This window comes from Phoenix dactylifera, chromosome 16 (assembly GCF_009389715.1).
Source record: "Phoenix dactylifera cultivar Barhee BC4 chromosome 16, palm_55x_up_171113_PBpolish2nd_filt_p, whole genome shotgun sequence".
In the NCBI taxonomy this organism is placed as follows: Eukaryota; Viridiplantae; Streptophyta; class Magnoliopsida; order Arecales; family Arecaceae; genus Phoenix; species Phoenix dactylifera.
The window spans coordinates 8,092,353-8,100,067 of record NC_052407.1 but is presented as its reverse complement, the minus strand read 5'-3'; positions in this window follow the sequence as shown (position 1 = coordinate 8,100,067).

Sequence of the window (7,715 nt, the reverse complement as noted above, 5' to 3'; positions counted from 1 at the left end):
GCAGCAATTCACTTCCTATTGTTGGGTAAGTAGAAAAACACCAAATTGGAGGTTGCAAAAGTGATTATCATCAAAAATGACCTTTTTTTTCTTCTCACCATGGACTTCCATATGCACCTATTGAACTATGTTAGCCCTCACAATTTATTAATGTGACAGTTTGATGTATCTTGGAGTAGGCACATGAACCCCCCAGTTATTGCTCCATAGCAATGGTGATTGATCAAATTAATAGATTGTAGAGGAGCCCCTACTTTTAGTTGTGGGCCTAATGCTCAAAAAACTATTGCTGACTTCTGGAGGAGTGCAGCTCCTACCAGGCTACGCATGTATACAAGGAGGCAAACGATACTGCCGACTGGGTAGCCTATGCAACATTTTGTTTTCTGATTTTATTGGCCGTATTCATACTCGTTGAGTGTGAGCCGCCGTTGAACCAAAAAAAAAAAAAAAAGAACCATTGTCAATATGAAAGTTAACTAACTATTGCTTGATCTTGCCATGCCTTTTGAGTTTTCAATAGAAAAGGATGACTGCTCATGAGTTTCAATGGTAGATCTCTTGGTTCAATTGTTGATGACTAGATGCAGGAAGAAAGTCAGAGACAATGGAGTGGAGTCAAATCTAGACGTTACCTGTTGATGAAGATGAAGCAATCACAAGCTTGATGACAACACAATGTTGATCAGAGGGTTGTTGAGGGCCTTTAGGGTAACCCACAATGTTTGATGTGAAACCGGTAAGCATCTCTTATAAAGACATAGTAATGACCTTCCAGCTGGCTCATTTATTAGATCAAGTATCATATCTTCAGTTTTAATGGGGGTGATAGATCAAGACTCCTAAACAGCACCATTAGCATTCCTACTTGATTATTGATTTGGTTGATTATCATCTCCTTAGTTTCAGTGGGGCAATAAAATAGGGGTGTTAAACAATCTGAACAACTCGAGCTCGTCTCAAAACGAACTCAGTTCAAACTTGGTTCGAAGCGAAGCAAACCAAGCTTGGATAAACAATCTAGGCTCAAAATTAATTTCAAGCCAAGCCAAAAATAGACCAAGCCAGATCAAGCTAGCTTGATTAGGCCCATGTGTATATATAAATAAATAGATAGATATATCATACGCTTGGTGACCATGACAATGATGTTGGCCAAAGCATTATCAAGTACCTTTAGGGCAAAACATGAAGCTGATGAGCATCTTATAAAAAAAACATGGACATCTCATCCGACTCATTAATTAGATCAAGCATTATCTCTTCGATCTTGATGGAGTGATAGATCAAGACTCCTGAATAGCACCATTAGCAATCGAGCTGACTATTGTTTTAGCTGATTAGCATCTCCTTAATCTGAAGGGGGCGATAAAATAGGGGTGCTAAACAATCTGAAGAACTCAAGTTCACCTCAAAACAAGCTCAATTCAAGCTTGGTTTGAAGCTAAATGAATGAAGCTTGAACAAATAATCTAGGCTCGAAATTAATTTATATATATATATATATATATATATATATATATATATACACACACACACACACACACACACACACACACACACACACACACACACACACACACACACATATACATACATACATACATATATATATATATATATATATATATATATATATATATATATATATATGTATATATATATATATGTATGTATGTATACACACATATACATACATACATACACACACACACACACATATATATATATATATGTGTGTGTGTGTGTGTGTGTGTGTGTGTGTGTGTGTGTGTGTTGATCAGAGCGTGACTAAGGGCCTTTCAGGTAAACCACAATGTTTAACATGAAGCTGATAAGCATCTCTTAAAAAGACATAGTAATGACATCTCATACATCTCATTTGTTTCATTCATTAGATTGAGCATCATCTCTTCGATCTTAATAGGGTGGTCACTCAAGACTCCTAAACAACACAATTAGCATCCCAATTGATTGTTGACTTGGCTGATTATCTTCTCATTAACATCAATGAAGCAATAAAGTAGGTGTATTTAATAATCTAAACAACTTGAGCTCATCTAGAAACAAGCTCGATTCAAGCTTGGTTTGACACTAAATAATAGAAGCTTGAACAAACAATCTAGGTCTTACGCATATATATGATTAGATCCAATAGTCATCAGTATTAGGATTGTTTCAAGAAGCTTGAATGCTTATTTAATTTTAGGTCCCATTAAATATTAACTAAAATTTGAACCATGCTTGGATCAAGTTTTGATTCAAGCTTGAACTAAGCTTGATCAAGCTTGAGTTAATTACAAGCTTGATTTAGGATTTTCAAGTTAAACTTGTAGGCTCATGTCAGTTCAAAATTAAGCACAAAGCAAGTTGGAAATATTGATAAATAAATCAAGATTGATCTCAATTTTGAAGCCCAAAATTAATTTCTAACTAAAATTGATTAGACCTAGGCTTGATCAAGCTCCGCTCAATTACACCTCTAATGGAAAATCAAGACTCATGAAGTCTTGTTATTGTACATATAGTGTTCAAGATCAGAATAGATCAAAACAAATAAAACAAATAACAAGTAGTAGATGAGAAAATAGTCTAATGGGAGTCGATGTGGCGGAAAATAAGCTTGATGATATGGCATGACCAGGTTGGTCCAACTTAGAATTAATGCGGCATTCTACATAGCCGAACAAAGTCTACCTCGACCAAGTTGAGAAGCAGAAAGAGCAAATCAATAGATCTTCGAAGTCACGTCGCCTGACAAGAAGCCTTGCAACTCGATTGAGCATTTTTTCAGCTCGTCGCCCTTCCTAGACTAACTTGAATCTTCTCACCTTGGCTAACAATTTTTCCACCCTGCGCGGAAGGATGTCCCTCCATCAAGCTGGGGATGAAGATTACCTTAATGACCTCCAATAGTTACACCAAATTTTTATATAGTTATAGCACATTCGAGATAATTGCAACATGACTTTAAGTTGTTAAGATACAATTCACAAAAGATTTGAAATCCTGCTGCTTTAAATAAGCCATAATCCCCTACAAGAGAGATGAGAATGCTATTGCGACATTATTCCAATCCTCAAAACACTACTAAGCTCCTTATTCATTCATATTACTTTCTTCTTCCTTATCTCCCACCAAAAATCTTCTCTGATTTAAGCATCGGAGGACATGGCTGGAGCCAACCCGGTAAATCCTCTAACCCCTTTTGTTTCTTTGTAGATCGGCGTAAGTGGAGCATATTAGCAATCCAAAGATCGGTAGTAACAGATTGGCGTCGTCTGTGCGAACGAGATGAAGAAAACTATGAGGCTTAGAAGAAATAACTACCAAGTAACTACTCACCTACAGCTTAATAACTTCCTGCATAGCCCGAGAGATCTCAAGCTCTCAGCCAGCCATGGGAGCTATCAACATCAAGTAGTTCCACCTGCTTGTTCGATAAGTGCAGGCTTTTAAAATAGTGGTACAGAACCTACAACAATAGGCCATCAATACCCAACTAATTAACCAACCGAACCACCAGGATAGCTTGGCACAAGACAACAGTCACCCTCGCCTTGAGAACCTTAGTGCAAGCTCGAGATGTGGCTGCTTCAGCTCTCCCTCTAAGCTTCCGGTCCCGACAAACCTTCTCCACATCAATTAAAAAAAGTCTCTATATAGGAGGTAGCCCTCAATCACAAAATCAAAGAGATGAACAACAAGATCAAAGCCCTATAAGGATGGAAGCCCGAAGCAGAGGATGACCTGAAGAGGATAAGCGAGCCTCCTTTTACCATTATTTTCTTTAATTTCTTTCTCACAAAAATTATTATAATTAACAATAGAAATATATTATTTACTATTAGTAATTTTTGAAAACTCCAATTTCCATGTGGCAAGAGAGATCTTATTTAGGTCCAATATGGTTTATTTTAGAAATATTTGCATCCTAAGTAATCTCATACTTGTAAGCATCATTGACTTTCACTTCTACGATACCTAATTAGGTTAACTCTTTTGCTACCATGCATACATCCTGACCTCATGCAACTAGATTCCTAGTTCTTGTTGGCCGTGGCCTGCATCACCGTTGATAACTAGACTTGGGCATCGGGCCGTGCCGGCCCGGCCCAGGCCCAGGCCCACCGGGCCCGAGGTCTAAACGGGCCGTGCCCCGAGGTCTAAACGGGCCGTGCCTGGCCCGGCCCGCTCAGCAGAAAACGGAAGCCCGGCCCGGCCCCAGGCCCGTCTATTGGCGGGCCGGGCCGGGCACGGCACGAGACGTGCCGTGCCTGGCACGGCCCGTCGCGGGCGCAAACGGGCCGTGCCTGGCACGGCCCGTCTGGAGAGGGGGGGAGAAAAATAGCCGTTTCCAACGGCTATTTTGGGAAATTTCCAAAAATGCCCCTCCCAACAGTCCAAAAACGGCTAAATTGAGGGGTATTTTGGGAAAAAAAATTTTGGGCTTCTATAAATAGCCCTTTCCTTCCTCAATCTCACCACACCAAACCAACTATTCTCTCCTTCTCTACTACTATTATTTCTCTCTTCTAAAGTGCTCTTCTAGCAATTTAATTTTTAGTTTGCATTTAGCAAGTGTTCAAGTGCTACACAAGAGGAGGTTCCTGTTGAGAAGAGAAGGTCACTCCTGTTGAGAGCACAAGAGGAAGCTCAGAATCTCGGCTCTGCCTCTGCCCTCCGACCCTCTACTCAATTCCTCCTTGTGGTTAGTTTTTATTTTTTGAATTCATCAATTTAGATATGTCATCTTTTGAGGAAAGTCATTTTGGCATTCCTCCTGTTTCTGAGGGAGAAGAAACTAATCCCCAACCCCATGTTCCTAGTTCCTCTAGAACTAGTGAACCGAGTGAAGATCAAACCTCTTCTCGTAAGAGGACTAGTGATGTATGGAATGAATTTGATAGAGTTATGGTTGATGGAGTCTGAAAAGTTAAATGTAAAAAATGTGCCAAACTTTATAGTTGTAGTAGTAGTGGGGGAACAGGGCATTTAAAAAGACATCAAGAGAGTCATAGGATGCATGATTCTCATGCTCAAACTCAAAGTACCCTTAATATACAAGGGGGATTACTTGTAGGTAATTTTGCATATAATCAAGAAAATCAAAGAAAAGCACTTGTAAAATGGATAGTTAAGGATGAATTACCTTTTAGTTTATGTGAATCTTTTAATTTTGAAAAATATGTTCAATTAAACCTACAACCTGCTTACAAAAGAACTAGTAGGCGTACATTTAGAAGAGTAGCTATGACTAACTTTTTAGCAATGAGACAAAGTTTAATTGAAACACTTTCTACTTTAAATGTAAAAATTTCATTAACTTCTGATATTTGGTCAGCATCTGTAGGTAGTAATTGTTTTATTGCCATTACTGCTCATTATATTGATAATGATTGGCAATTAAATAAACGTATTCTTGCTTTTCGTGCTTTTGATTTTCCACATTCTGGGCAACAAATTTCAAATGTCATTTATCAAACTGCATGTTCATATAATATTAATGATAAAATTATATCTATTACTTTTGATAATGCATCTAATAATAATTCTGTTGTTACATTATTAAAAGACTCATTGCATCCCATGTTAGATGGAAATTTATTGCATATTAGATGTGCATGTCATATCTTAAATCTTTCTGTTCAAGCTGGCATGGGCATGATTCAAGATGTGATTTCAAAAATTAGAAATGCAGTTTCTTTTATTCATGCTTCAAGATCAAGACTTCAAGAATTTAAGGAACTATGTATAAATCATAGTAAACGTTTAAAAAAATTTAAACTTGATGTAATTACTCGTTGGAACTCAACATATAGCATGATACATGATGCATACCCATATAAAAACTTATTAAGTGCATATATTAATGATCGTGGATTAGGCTTTACATTGACTGAAACTGATTGGAATAAAGAAAAAATTTTGGAAGATTTTTTGCTTAGTTTTTATAATGCTACCAATGTTCTTTCTGGTATTTATTATCCAACTTCATGTTTATTTTTACAACAAGCATATATAATTAGTCAAAAATTTGCAGAACATAGATATGATGATGTTTTAATGCCTATTATTGAACAAATGGAATCTAAATGGAATGAGTATTGGGACAAGATATGTCCTATGCATAACTTAGCTGCTGTATTTGATCCAAGAGTTAAATTGAATGGCGTGCTAATTTTACTTGATGCATACTGTGAAAATATGATTCAAGATCCTGAACCTGCTAAAATTGAGGTAAAACAACTTCTTTATGATATTTATGCTATATATGATGAAAAAATTCGTGGATCTAGATTCTCCGTACAAAGCTCTATTTCTTCTTCTAGTAGTTCTCGTTCGTCATCTATTTTTTCATTCATTGCACAGAGAAAACACACACATGCTTCAAGTTTATCTTCATCTTCTTCATCTTTAAGTAGTGAAGTAGAATTTTATTTACGAAATGATCTTCAGTCTGCATATGATGAAAATCAAATAGAGAATCTAGATGTATTATCTTGGTGGAAGAGTGTTAAAAATCAATATCCTGTTATGTCTGCAATTGCACGCGATATTTTAGCTGTGCCGATGTCCACGGTAGCATCGAAATCCGCTTTTAGTGCAGGTCGGCGTGTTCTTGACGAAAAGAGAAGTAGGATGACGGGCGAAACGGTTGAGATGCTTCTCTGCTTCAAAGATTGGTTGGATGCTGAGGCAAGACTTCAAGATAAAGGTGGACATAATACAACATCCTCTAATGATGATGATACAAACACTACTGAAGAGTGAATACTGATTCACTGATGATTAGTAAGATTTCTTAATTTTTTATAATTGTACATTTTTATTTTTTTAATTGTTAAAGTGAGTCATCTCTATTTTTTCTCCTTTCTTATTGTATTCTGGAGGTCAGACCAAGGTCCAAACCTCCCTTCATGTACCATTTTGATTTAAATTAATAAACTGGTAGGGGTCTATGCCAAACCCCCCACCATTAAGGTGGCTTTATATTAATAAATCCTTAGTTTTCAATATTTATTAATTTATTAAAAAAATTTATGAAGCATTAATTTTTATGGAGACGGGCCGTGCCTGGCCCGGCCCAGGCCCGGACCGGGCCGTGTCGTGCTTGGCCTACGGGCCAAGAGCGGGCCGTGCCGGGCTCGGCCCGCGGGCCAGAAACCCGTGACCCAGCACGGCCCCCTTAAATGGCACGGCCCGGTACTGTAGCTAGCGGGCCGTGCCGGGCCGTGGGCGGCCCGGCCCAACTAATTAACCAACCGAACCACCAGGATAGCTTGGCACAAGACAACAGTCACCCTCGCCTTGAGAACCTTAGTGCAAGCTCGAGATGTGGCTGCTTCAGCTCTCCCTCTAAGCTTCCGGTCCCGACAAACCTTCTCCACATCAATTAAAAAAAGTCTCTATATAGGAGGTAGCCCTCAATCACAAAATCAAAGAGATGAACAACAAGATCAAAGCCCTATAAGGATGGAAGCCCGAAGCAGAGGATGACCTGAAGAGGATAAGCGGGCCTCCTTTTACCATTATTTTCTTTAATTTCTTTCTCACAAAAATTATTATAATTAACAATAGAAATATATTATTTACTATTAGTAATTTTTGAAAACTCCAATTTCCATGTGGCAAGAGAGATCTTATTTAGGTCCAATATGGTTTATTTTAGAAATATTTGCATCCTAAGTAATCTCATACTTGTAAGCATCATT